Below are 13,491 nucleotides of genomic sequence, written 5' to 3' on the forward strand. Positions count from 1 at the left end.
TCTTGGATCCATGGGGCCCTGCAATATGACAATTGCCCCTTGGTTCCATGACACCATGTGTTGTAGTATTACAACAGATCTTTGTTTCCAAAAGGCCCAGCAATATCACAATGGTCTCCTTGGCTCTGCAGTGGCACACTGGTCACTTGTTTCCATGAGGCCCTGCAGTGTCACAAGGGCACCTTGGCTCCATGAAGCCCTGAAGTATGGAATGCCCTCTTGATTCCATTGGGCATCTTCACTTTCACATCAGTTCTTAGTTCCACTGAGCCCTGCAGTGTCACAATGGTCTCCTTGGTTCTCCAGAGTCAGAATGTCCCTGTGGTCTCATGGAGCCCCACTATGATCCCCTTGATTCCATGAGGCCCTGCCATGCTACAACGAGCCCTTGGTTAAACGAGGCCCTGATGTGTCACAATGGCCCCTTGGTTCCAGTGGGTCCTGAAGTGTCATAATAGTCTCCATGGTTCCATAAGGCCCCAGAATGTCACTATGGACTTTTGGTTCCAAAAGCTTCCATATTCAAACAAGAGTCTCCTTGGCTCCACAGTGCCCTAATGAATCCTTTGTCTCATGACGTGCCTGGCTTCCCACAGCCTCTCAGAGACCTTCTCCCCCTCAAGGTGCCCAACAGCCCTTCATGGCCTCTCACAGCCCCTCATGGCCTCTAAAAACTCCTCACAGCCCCTCATGGCCCCTCACGGCCCCTCACAGCCCCTCACAGCCCCTCACAGCCCCTCACAGCCCCAGGCCTGGAGCTCCTCCAAAGCAGAAGGGGTCGGGCCCTACTTGTTCTCCTTTTATTTCAGTCCCTTCACAGCCACGAGTAAAGAAAGCTGAAACGGAGCCTTTCCCCAGCGTTTCCCTCGGGTTTAACTGCGGGCTGAAGCTCTGTGCTGGCTCTGGCCCCAGCGCCACCATCCCTGCAGCCGCCAGGCCTTTGCTGACCCCCCGTGTCCGTTCCCTGTCCCCGAGTCCCGCCCGGCTCTGGCAGCAGCAGCAGCCGCAGCGCAGGGGGCGCCGGCCCGGCCCAGCCGGGGCTCCCGGCCAGGAGCAGCAGCAGCGCCGGCCCCTTCCTGCCTGCTCCTGCCTCGGCTCCCAAGGGCTTTTTCCAGCTCAATCCTGGACTAGAGCAGCCAGCACCCACACACAGCCCTGACTCCTCAGGGCCTGCCAGTGCTGCCCTGGCCCAGCCCTCAGAGAAAGAAAGGATCAGATTCCAGTGCTGTTTTCAGCACTGTTTTACTCACCCTGAGGTGACAGCAGGAGGCTGCTGCTGCCTTTGCCTTGGGAATTGGAGATCATGGCTGCTCTTGCCACTCTTTTGCTTGCCACTTGAAATTTATCTGTAAAACTTCAATTGCCTTTTTTGATCAGAGCTACCCAGAGTGCTTTGTGACAGTGAATGTAGGAATCCTTAAAATCAGAGGGTTTTGGGAAAGCTGCAAAAGGCAGGCCTCAGAGACAGCAGAACTGTGATTAGAGGTAAGCAGTAGCCATGAGATTTTTCAGTAGAAAAGTTATATCAGAAGCAGAAAGTAAGGACAAATAGAACAATGGTCGGTGTATTAAGAGTTGTCTGGAATAAATCCCTAAGCATTGCAAAAATATATTTAATGAGATATTAGGAAGTTCAGAGCTTGAGCTCTGTGCATTGTGTTTTATGGCTTACAAGCAGGTATTGTATTCAAAATAGGCAAGCATTATTTGAACCAAATGTACCTGTGCTAATAGTGGTTGGATAGAACTACCGTCAATATGCTTTTGCTTGGTGGGATGGTAAAATTTTTTAAAATAAGTTGTAACATTGAGTTCTTTGTCTGCTGCCGAGAACACAAGCTGCTGCCATCTTCCCATGCTCATAACCATGTAATGAGACTGATGCTGGAAAATAAACAGCTCGTGACACATTCCTCAGCAGTCCCATTCTGTTGGTGATTTGTACATGGCCCCCGGCCGGCAATAGGTGAACTCAGGCTTTTGGTCACAGGCATCATGATTAGCAGATCTTGAAATGCTCTCAAGTCCCTGAGCACTAAGACAAGGAGAATTAAAACAGCCACACAGGCCACATTTGAAGTGCTCAAACACAGCCCTGTTGCTGCTGCTGCTGAAGTAGAATCAACTGACAGAGGCCATCACAGAAATTGCCTCTGGAGTGTGAAATAAAAGGAAAACATCCACCAGGGAGAAGAGAAACCAGAAACTCTTGAGTTACTTCATTGCTTCTTCTAAGCAGCAGCAGCAAATGGAGATGCACAGAGGTATTTCCAGCTGCTGCTAATCCCAGCTGGAGCCCAGCCTGCTGCCCAGGCCCAGCGGGAAGCTGAGCCCAGCCTGGGGAGCTCCCGCAGTGTCGGGAGCTCAGCGCACGCAGGGCCAGGCCCAGAGCCATGAGTACGGCCGCCCATTGTGGGGCAGCGGCACAGACGGAAGGTCCTGCGGCCCAAACCTCCTGCTCCTGCCACACAGCGCCAGTGCTATCCCCCTCCTCCTCCTCTCCCAGCATGGCACAAATTCCAGCTCGGAGGAGGCTTCCCCAGAGAGAGCTCAGACTCTTGCATCAGCCTCAGTGTGCCTGCAGAGGAACAGGGCATCTTTCAGGCACTTCCACAAGCTCAGGGTTCCCATTTCATGGGGAATCTGGGATGAAAATGGCCTTGTTAGGAAGGACAGAAGCAGAGGGAATGGATTGGAAATTATCAGGAAAAATTATCCTATGTGTAAGCAAAGCTCACTAAGTCATTCCCTGCATTTGTCCTTTTCACATTCTTTCAGTCATCTCCTGAGAGGTCCAGCTTGTTCTGGTGCCTTTCATGAACTGGCAGTAACTCTTGATTTATATCAATGCATGAGATGTAGAAACATCTGAATTGAACACTGAAACAAATTCCCTCTGTCAGCCCATTTTCATCTTCTACATCACTTTCAAGATGTCCATGGGGGTGTTGGAATGATTATCCCACAGCTCTCCATTTCTGGCTGCAGGCTCTGGAGATTCTTTCTCTGAATTCAGTCAGGCTTACATTCCCTAACACTTCCTGGTAGCCCGTCATGTTTTCTAAAGGTAGAACAGTAACAATGAAAACCTCACCAATGGCACAAGTGCCCAGCCCACAAGGAAAAGAAAGAACAAACTGTAAAGTTCCTCAAACATTTCTCCTGCTTTGCTGCAAGAGTCGTGCTGCATGCGGACAGTGTGGAAAGCCAAGAGAAGCTGCAGTTGGTGGCACATCTTGTGACAGAAGCTGAACCTCGTTCTCCATGAAAGGTTCTTGGAAAGAGCAAACAGGACTGTGGACAAGATTGTGGAAGAACTGAAACAGCTTTTAGGAAATGAAATGAAAACAGAATGAAAGAAACCAAGATGTTTTACTCTGTTTATTTTTATGGTCCCCTTTGCACTACTTCTCCATCCAATTAATTCCAAAAGGATCTCACCTCTAAGATACATGACTTGGCATGTTTTAGACACTGTAAAATACCATGAGCTATACAATTTGCCTTCCCCAGCTTTTTATTTTATTTTTTTGGAAAGCAATGCTGGAGAGGTAAATGCAGTTGTAATATATGGTAGGGATAATTCATGCTATTAATGTATTGTATACAATATTGTAAAATCCCAAATCTATGTGCCTGATCACCCCGGCTGGGAGCAGCTGTCTATTTAGGTTCAACAAGTTCCCTGATACAATTTAAGATAACGATTGACGCCTTAACCTAAGAATAGAAGCTTACAGGGCAATGATTGCCGGTATCCTGAGTCATCGGGAGCCACCCAAGAGCGATTATCGCCTTGCCAATTGCATCTATCAAGATAGTCAGTGGCGCTAAACTGATACATCTAAATACTTGGCTTCCCGGAGCCAATGGACACCAATGGCACACCTGGACCCGGCTTTTGTCCAGCTCTGCACATGGAAAGAAACAGCAATGCATGTGAAGAGATACAAAGGAAAATTGGTCATCTTTGCCTCGGGCAGAATAAACTGTATAAAACATCGCTGCAAGAAGCAGTGTGCGTGAATGGGGGAAACTCTGACACTCGAGGGGTCAGATGCAGGTTCGCCCAGCACTGAACACAGGCTCGACGCTGTCTCTTTGGCTGTGGTGGTTTTGAAGACCGAAATTCAGTCGCGCAGACAAATTAATAAATCTTTGCTACATTTTTGATAAATTTTGGCTCACAATTTGATCATTTATATCAATCTGGTGAAACACAAAAGGATCTGAAATTGGGGTTCGGGACCCCTTCCTCGCCAGAAGGTGCCCCGCTGATTTCAGCGGTCTCAGCAGGACTGGAGTTCGCAAGACCAATCAAAAATCACTGAACTGAAACTGGAGCCACAGCCAAAGTAGGATAAAACAGGCCCAGCTCTAGGAAACTTGGCAAGATCCAGGGGATCTCTGAGCCCGAGGTGCTTTTTTTTCCCCTCGGAAATCGGTGTGGATGAAGAATCCACACGGGAAAAGGAACCGTGAGTATTGCATGGTTGAGTGGGGTGTGACCGAGTGATTGTGAGACATGACTCTGTCATGAAGCAAGTGTGGACCCCACAGTTGTAGTTCCACCATCCCGCGAGGGACATGGTCGTCAAGGGAGAAGTGGACACTTTTTCTTAACACATGTGGGACCCAGGACTCGAAGGGAGTTCAAGGGGGGAAATCGGTCACGGTTGGGTCAGAAAGGGGAAAAGATGGTCCTGGAAAATTTCAGGAGTCCATCTACCTTCTGATCTGGAGAAAACAGGTAAGAAAACCGGAGATCAGTCAAAAAGTCCATGGAACGGTTCTCTGTTTGACTGAGTATGACTGGTGACGTTTTGCAAACTCAGGAAATTGACATTGGACAAAGAGTCGGGACTCGCGACGAGCGTCCCAGCAGAAAGAGCAGAAAGAGACAAGGTGAGAAAATTCGCAGGAGGGATTTTTGGAAAAATGAGGTTGGGAAAGAGCAGGTTCCAGACAAGACCCCAGGAAAAATCTCCCCAGGGTCCTGGGAAAGTTCTGCCAGAAATCCCAAGAGATAGTCCGTTGGGGTGGATGCCAGAACAATGGGACGAAAGCCCCAGGAGAGCAGGCAGGTTCAAGGAGAAAATGATACATTTTTGTATGGAAAAATGGGGAGGGAAGGAGATCGGAAAATACATGGTTTGGGTGGTGTTCAGCATGTTTGAGGCATGGACTTGCGAGTCCTTGTATTATCACGTATTTGATCGCCGCCCGCAGGATTTTGAGGAAATTGAGTATGCCGAGATGTGGAGGTACGCTTGTACGAGTTTATACCCAGTATGAACCCTTCAACGTGCGGCAAACAGGGGAAAGGAATGGGAACCCTTGGACAATCTTCCACCTCTCTACCTTGTTCCTCTGCCCCAGTTCAGACTGGCTTAGGCACCACCCATGCCCGCATTGCCTCTAGAGGCAGTGATCCCGCTGGGTCAGGTCTCTGCACCGCCACTCCCACTGGAGCAGGCTGCGGCGCCTCCCCTCCACGTGAACAAGCGGCGGAACCTCTGCTCCCATGTGAGCAACTGCTGCCGTCAACGCTTCCCAAAACTGAAGAAAAACAGGTAACCATCCCCAAAACCAGCTCTCCCCTGGCCCATCAAATGAGGCGGCGAACAAGGAGGGTAACCATGGTTTACATGGGGATGAGGAAGAGAAGCCTGGCTTCTTCCCTTTATGGGAGGTGCTGACAGCTCCTGGCGTTATTGGCTTTGTACATGCACCGATCGACACCAGTGATGTGAGAGCATTCAAAAAAGAGATGGGAAAATTGATGGATGATCCTTTGGGGGTGGCAGAAAGGCTAGATGAATTTCTAGGGACTAGCACCTACAGGATTTCAATGCGATCCTGAGATCACTGTTCAACAATGAGGAGAGGGACATGATCAGACAAGCCGCGATCAAAGACTAGGAAAAGAGAAACCCCAATGGGGAAAGTGGGGACTAGAGATGGCCAAACCAGAAACCATCATGGAATGCCCAGATGGAGGAGGGGAGGCAGAAAATGATAAATTTGAGAAATATGAAAATTCAGGGTATCAGGGAAGTGGTACCAAAGGGACAGAACATGAGCAAGGTACTCAGGGAGTGCCAAGGGAAAGATGAGACTCCCATGGAATGGTTGGAGAGGCTCCGCAAGGGTTTGAGAATGTATTCGGGGATGGGTCCCGATTCTCTGATTGGGGCAGTGTTGCCAAAAACTCAGTTTGTGGCAAAATCCTGGGAAGACATTCTGAAAAAGCTAAAAAAGATAGATGGTTGTCAGGACAAGGGGTTGCAGGAACTGCTTCGGGAAGCCCAAAATGTGTACATGAGGTGAGACGAAGAGAAACAGAAGATTCATGCTAAGATATTGGTAGCTGCAGTAAGGGAAGCACAAAAACAGGAGCAGGGCAGAGACACAGTGAAGAAGGTGCCAGCACCGGCAAAGGCGCCAACTCTTCCCAAGGAAAAGGATTGAACGATCAGAAGAGTGATTACAAGTGCTATTACTGCAAGCAAAAGGGACACATCTGAAGGAATTGTCCCAACAAAGCCAAGGACCAGGCAATGTTTCAAGAAGATTAGGGGTGTCAGGGGCTTTTCAGTTTGGGGTCCGGAACACCGAGGGAGCCCTTGATAAAATTAAAAGTAGGACCCCACAGGCAGGAGATGTGGTTTATGGTAGACTCAGGGACGGGACAGACAGCTGTACAGCAGCTGCCACAGGGGTGCTGTCTGAGCGACGATTCCATGATGGTAATCGGGACAAAAGGGAACTCCTTGAGGTCCCGATCATAAAAGATGTAGAAATAGAAACTGAGAACAAAAAACATACAGGAAGCATATTATTGATACAGGATGTGGATTTTAATTTGCTGGGGCGAGACATGATGGTAGACCTAGAAATCAGCTTGGCAATGGAGAATTCCTGGCTCAGGGTGAGGATGTATAAACTCACCATCCAGGATGAGGAGAAAATAGATCCGAAGGTGTGGTATGTCCAAGGGGAAGCTGGGAGGTTGGACATAGAGCCAATCCACGTTGAAACTGAGAGACCAGAGGACCCTTTCAGTTGTTTGTGGACGTGAGCAGTCACACAGCACATGGGGTACTGACACAGGACTGGGCAGGGGTCAGGAAACTAGTAGGTTACTTGTCCCAGCTTTTGGACCTGGTCAGCAGAGGCTGGTCCACCTGCTTGCAGGTGATTGTAACCGCAGCAATGCTGGTAGAGGAAGCTAAGAAGGCCACCTTCGGCGTACCATTGGTATTATTTGCACCTCATAATGTGCAGGGCATACTATAGCAGAAGGCAGATAAATGGCTCACTTATGCAAGGTTGTTGAAGTATGAGGCCATTTTGATTCACTCACAGGATTTGGAATTGCAGACAATGACCGTGCAGAACCCTGCGCAGTTTTTGTTTGGGGAAGCTTCAGAGGATCTTGTTCACGGTTGCATGGAGGTGGTTGAATTACAAACAAAGATCAGATAGGATTTAGAAGAGGAAGAGCTAGATGAAGGAGAAAAATGGTTTGTGGATGGATCAAGCAGGGTGGTTGATGGGAAAAGGAGATCAGGATACTCAGTCATGGATGGACAAACGGGAAAAGGGATTGAAGCAGGTCCCCTGAGCGCGGGTTGGTCAGCACAGGCTTGTGAACTATACGCAATTCTGAGAGCCTTGAAAGGACTGAAGGGGAAGAAGGGAAGAATTTTTACAGACTCTAGGTATGCCTCTGGGGTGATTCACACATTTGGGAAAATCTAGGAAGAAAGGGGGTTGATCAACACATCGGGCAACGGACTGATGCATGGAGAACTGATCCAGAAAATTTTGGAAGCAATAAGGGGGCTGGAGGAAATTTCAGTTGTGCAAGTGAAGGGACACCAGGCTGGGATGCAGTTCTGAACACGGGAAACAGTTTGGCAGACCAGGAAGCCAAGACTGCAGCACTGATGACAGTAAGTACCCTGGAGATGGAAGGGATTGAGGTCCCAGACAACCCTCCCCAACCCTCCCAAAAGGAGATTGAAAGCTATGAGAAGATTGGGGGGAAAACTGGAGGAAGGAAAGTGGAATTTACGAGATGGGAGAGAACTAGTCTCTAAAGGTTTTAGCAGAAGGATTTTGAGGAAACTGCACCAGTGAACACACTGGGGGGCAGAGACCCTGGCAGAACAATTTTTGAAATTTTTTGGGTGCAGGGGAATTTATAAATTGGCCAAACGAGGTACAAGGATGCCTGATTTACCAGAAACTAACAAGACTAAGGCCATCCTGGGGAGTTGCCCCATCACGTATCGACGATTTGAAAGGATTCAAGTCAATTTCACTGAATTGCCCAAAGTGAGGAGGTTCAAATTTCTGCTTGTGATCGTGGACAAACTGACGCATTGGGAGGAAGCTTTCCCCAGTCCATGGGCAATGGCTCAGACAGTGTCCAGGAAATTGCTGGAGGACATTGTGCCCTGATATGAGGCGGTGAATTACATTGATTAGGACCAAGGAACTCATTTTACGTCAAAAATTATTGAGCAGATGGCAGAGGCGCTAGGCATTCGGTGGGAATACCACACTCCGTGGCGTCCCCACAGCTCAGGACAAGTGGAAAGGATGAATCAGATCTTGAAAGTGCAGTTGTCTAAATTAAATTTAGAAACTCGGATGTCCTGGCCGAAATGCCTACCTTTAGCCTTGCTTAATATCAGGAAAATGCCTCATTCAGAGACGGGGCTCTCACCCTTCGAGATGCTATATGGAATGCCATATAAGCATGGGATGCCAGTGGGACACCCCAGACTTGAGGACAGCCAGATTCAACCGTATTTGGTTGTGATAAACAGAAACTTACAGGAACTGAGAAAACAAGGGATAGTATCTCAGAGTGCTCCTATGGGATTTGCTATCCACAAAATTCAACTGGATAACAGAGTGCTTGTGAAAGTGTGGAAAGCTGTACCCCTCTCTCCTCACTGGGAAGGTCCTTTTCTGGTTCTCCTGACAACAGACACGGCCATTCGGATGGCGGAGAAAGGCTGGACACACGAGTCTAGGGTGAAGAAAGTCAAACACCAGGAGGAAGCGCCCGAGTGGAGGGTCACTTCTTCCCCAGGCGACCTGAGACTCAGACTCCAATGTCCTTGTAAATGACTGACGGCGAGCGGATAGTTTGTATACTGTCTGACTGTGTATGCTATCCGTTTGTACATTTCAAGTGTGAATATTGTCAGGAGGTGTTTGTAGTACACTGTGGAAGGGGACAGAGGCCGAAGGGGTTGTGCACTCAGTGTCTGAAGAAGAAGCTTGAGCTGACTGACTGAATCCTAACCCTAGCCATAAGTCTAGGAATCATTGAATTAGATTTACAGGAGTGGTTTCAGATTTTTCAGAACAGGGTGCAAGGAAAGCTTAGATCAAAGGCAGAGGTTCTGGATGTGGAGTGCTGGAAATCAATCAAGATACCGTGCAGCTCAGATGCTGTCAAGGTTTCACGGTGAGGCACATTTAAAATGAGGTATGCAGCTGGGTCAGAGAATGTGTTCCCCGAAGAATACTCTTGCTGCCGTGAAGATGGTCTTCCTCGCCTCTGGTGGCACCCCAGGGGGCGGAGGCAAAGGCAGAGGAGTACGCCTGGTGGGAATCCTGATTGGCCTGAGCCTAGTCGTGTGCAGGACGCAGAGTCTGCACACTGAGGTCCCGATGAGAGGCGGAAATGGGAGCTCCGCAGATGAGTGTGGAAATTGCACTCAGGTGGTCCCAGTTGTGCAAGGGGACGGGAAACCCTCATCATACCAAGCCCCGGAAGAATGTCTAAGGGAACCTGACAGGTACTGTTGGAAGAATGGCACAAGGGTCAAATTGTGTGAATTGGAAACATGGATTTGGTGTATCAATCAAGGGCTAAGGAACAGGCAGTCAGATGAGCACAAACATCAGATACGGGAATGAAATGTAGAAACCATGTCAATCCCCATTTGTAACCAATGTAACCGGACCATGTGGGTTGGGGGAAAGAAAGAATCTATCTTTGTCGCATATCACCAGGTGAATCCATTGTGTTATGACAATGCGAGGCTGGGGGTATGCATGATGATTGGGAAAATGTATTGGATGGCAAGAAATGTCAAGTTTGATAGCAAATTTACCTTGAACAGAAACCCACTTATATTGGATTTGGCACAGGCAAATGATGATAGGGTGTGCTTGCAATATGACCGGGTTGTCTGCTTCACGAAAAATAAAGATGGTGAGGATCCTGAGGGAAGAATGAATGAGATAACTCAGGAACTGAAGCGAAGGGAGTCAGAAAAGAGGAGAAAAAGACTTGAACAGGAAAGATTGAAAACACTGGGAGAACAATATGAAATGCTGGAGAAACAATATGCTGATGGGGAACTACCTTCCCTGGACAGGAACCTGTTGATTGACCTGATGCAAGAACTAGGTACAACCGAACTAGGATTGTCAAATTGTTGGATTTGTGGGGGGCTGAAGTCAGCAGAAAAATGGCCTTGGAAAGGGGAAGGTTTGGCTCCAGAACAGCTTTTGAAATGGGACAATCCGAGGGTCTCAAAATTGGCACAGAGACCTGAGGGATGGATTTTGGACCAGAGGGTGATTGGAACCATCTGCATCAGTCGAGAAGGAAAGGAGTACACCGAAATGATGGGATGCACCCCTTGTGTGTCTAGTCTGATGAACTCAAACACAAAAAGCAAGGTGTGGCAGCCAGAACCCCCTTCGGGGTGCTGGAGCCGGAAGAATGAGACAAATTGTGAATGGAACAAAAGAATGAGACTGTGTTGGGTCAAAAATCCAAGATCCAACCCTTTCCAATCCTTGAAGGGCATGAGGGAATACTGGGGAGACCCAGGGAGAATAAACATTACACGGAAAGCCCTGGATGGAATTTATTGGATCTGTGGAAAGAAGGCATACAGTGAGTTACCCCCAAGGTGGAAGGGATCATGAACTTTAGGCATGATGTGGCCAGTGTTCTTCACTCTCCCTCGAAAAAAGAGTAATCTGTTGGGGGCTCCATTACACAAGACATTGAGAAAGGAGAGAAGAAGCCTGAAAAAGATAATACCAGTGATAAGCAGTAAGCAAACCTGGGGGGAGGAAGAGTGGCCAGCAGTAAGAATTATTGATTTTTATGGACTGGCCACGTGGGCCCAGGATGGAAGCTATGGGTATAGGACTCAGATTTATCTACTGAACTGGCTGATTCAGCTGCAGGCAGTGGTGGAAATTGTTTGGAATCACACCTCTGAGGCCCTGGATTTACTTAGTCAGCAGCACACCCAGGTGTTGTTATCATATTTCTAGAGTCCCAGCTCTCAGGCTGCCACACCCAGGTACGGGCATTTGTGTACCAGAATCGAATAGCTTTAGACTATTTGCTGGCCAAAGAAGGGGGAGTGTGTGGAAAATTCAATGAATCAGAATGTTGTATTGAAATTGATGATTATGGGGAAACCATAAGAGGTTTGGCGGCTGAGATCGAAAAGGTGGCCCATGTCCCAGTTAAAAAATGGAACTTGATTTTACAATCTTCATGGTGGGACAAATTGTTTGATGGGGCTTGGTGGAAAAAAATTATGCTTTTTGTGCTTTGTTCAGTAGCTGGAATCCTATTCCCTCCTTGTCCAATTCTATGCTTTTTTTAGACTGATCCACTCCGTGGTCCAGGGAATGCTGATAGCGATAATTCCCGTGGATCCAGAGGGAGCTTCCGGAGGCAACATATCTAAAATCATGTGATTGGGAGAAAGGAAGTATGCCAGCAATGCTGCTGAAGTGTTGGCAAAGTTCGAGAAACAAGCAAAAGCAAATGTGAATAATATGGGATAACAGGGTATTCCACAAGGGGAGTACAGAATAGTGTAAAGGAGCACTCTGTTTGTGAAAGACCCTCAGTAGTGGCGGATAGAATTAGAAAATGAAAAATTTAGCAATTTGAGAGCATGAATTAAATTGGTGATGTAAATGGGGAGGGATTGTAGAATATGATAGAGATAATTCATGCTATTAATGTATAAAATATTGTAAAATCCACACTATGTCTTTTGACCATCCTGGCCAGGAGCAGTGTCTTATTCATATCTAGTTCCTGGACTTTTGTTGAGATAAACATCGGGGTTATAACGTAAGAATAGAAGTTTCCAGGCTGATAATTGCTGGCTTCCCTGGGTTGCCGGGTCCACCTAAGAGTGATTATCACCTTGACAATTACATCTACCAACATACTCGACAGCATCACCCTGATGCATGTGAATGCTGACTTCCCCGGAGGCGACTGACAACATCAAGACACCTGGACTGAGTCTTTGTCTACCTCTGCACATGTAAAGCCACGGTTCTGCATGTGAAGAGACACAAAGAACATTCGGTCATTTCTGCCTCGGGAAGAATAAACTGTATAAGAACTTGCTGCACGAAGCATCATTCATGAACAGGGAGAGACTCTGACATTCGGAGGTCAGATCCGTGTTCACCCAGCGCCGATCCTGGGCTTGACGCTGACCCTTGGCTGAGGTGGTTTAGACAACCAAACTTCGGTCTCACAGACAAATTAATAAATCTTTTCTAAATTTTCTTTTAAGTTTGGGTTTGGATTTGATAATTTAAAACAGGATGGAACAGCACAGACTGCTGAAAAGATTCCAGCTGGTCTCAGGGCCCAGAGAAAGCCAAAACTGTTTAACTTGGTATTTGTTGGTCCATGTCTGTATAAAAGAATGCTCTAAAACGTCAGCTTTCAAGAAAATGTCCTAGGCTGATGTTTCCTGTGCTGGTGAGAGTATTTTAAACCCAGCCTTCTCCTGACCTCTCTGCTGTTGCAGTTCCATGGACAGAGGCTGTTGTCTTTTATGCCCTGCCATGGTCAGGCTGGTGTTCAGCCATCTCCAGGACAGCAGGGCCCCATCCCACATCACTGTGACCTGGGAAGGCAAAATCCATCACTCCAAATGTGCCCCATTGCTCCTTCTTGCCAAACATTTGACCCTGGCACTGGGGTTTGCTGCTGGTTGCAGCAGGAAAAGGGAAAACCCTGTGACATTTCGGGGCACATGGAACCAAGGAAACCCCTGTGACACTGTGGGGCCTGATGGAACCAAAGGTCCTCTGTGACACAGAGGGGCCACATGGAGACAAATATCCATTGTGACAGTTTGAGATCTCATGGAATGCATTGTTCATTACGACAATGCGGATCCAAGGAGACCATGGTGTTGCTCATTGTTTATGCAAAGCTTTTGCATTAATCATGGAATCATGGAGCCCATTGTGACACAGTGGGGACCTGTGGAACCAAAGGGCCATGGTGACACTTGGAACTAAGGATAGCACAGTTGAGTACAGAACCTCATGGAATCAAAAGTTCATTGCCACAGGGCAAGGCCTCATGGAACCATGGAGTCCAAAAGGTCTAGAACATTTCCTGCACAGTTTCCCCTTCGGTGAGAGGAAGGTTATTGGTGTCAGCTTGGT

Source organism: Melospiza melodia, unplaced genomic scaffold, assembly GCF_035770615.1.
Source record: "Melospiza melodia melodia isolate bMelMel2 unplaced genomic scaffold, bMelMel2.pri scaffold_91, whole genome shotgun sequence".
Classification (NCBI taxonomy): Eukaryota; Metazoa; Chordata; class Aves; order Passeriformes; family Passerellidae; genus Melospiza; species Melospiza melodia.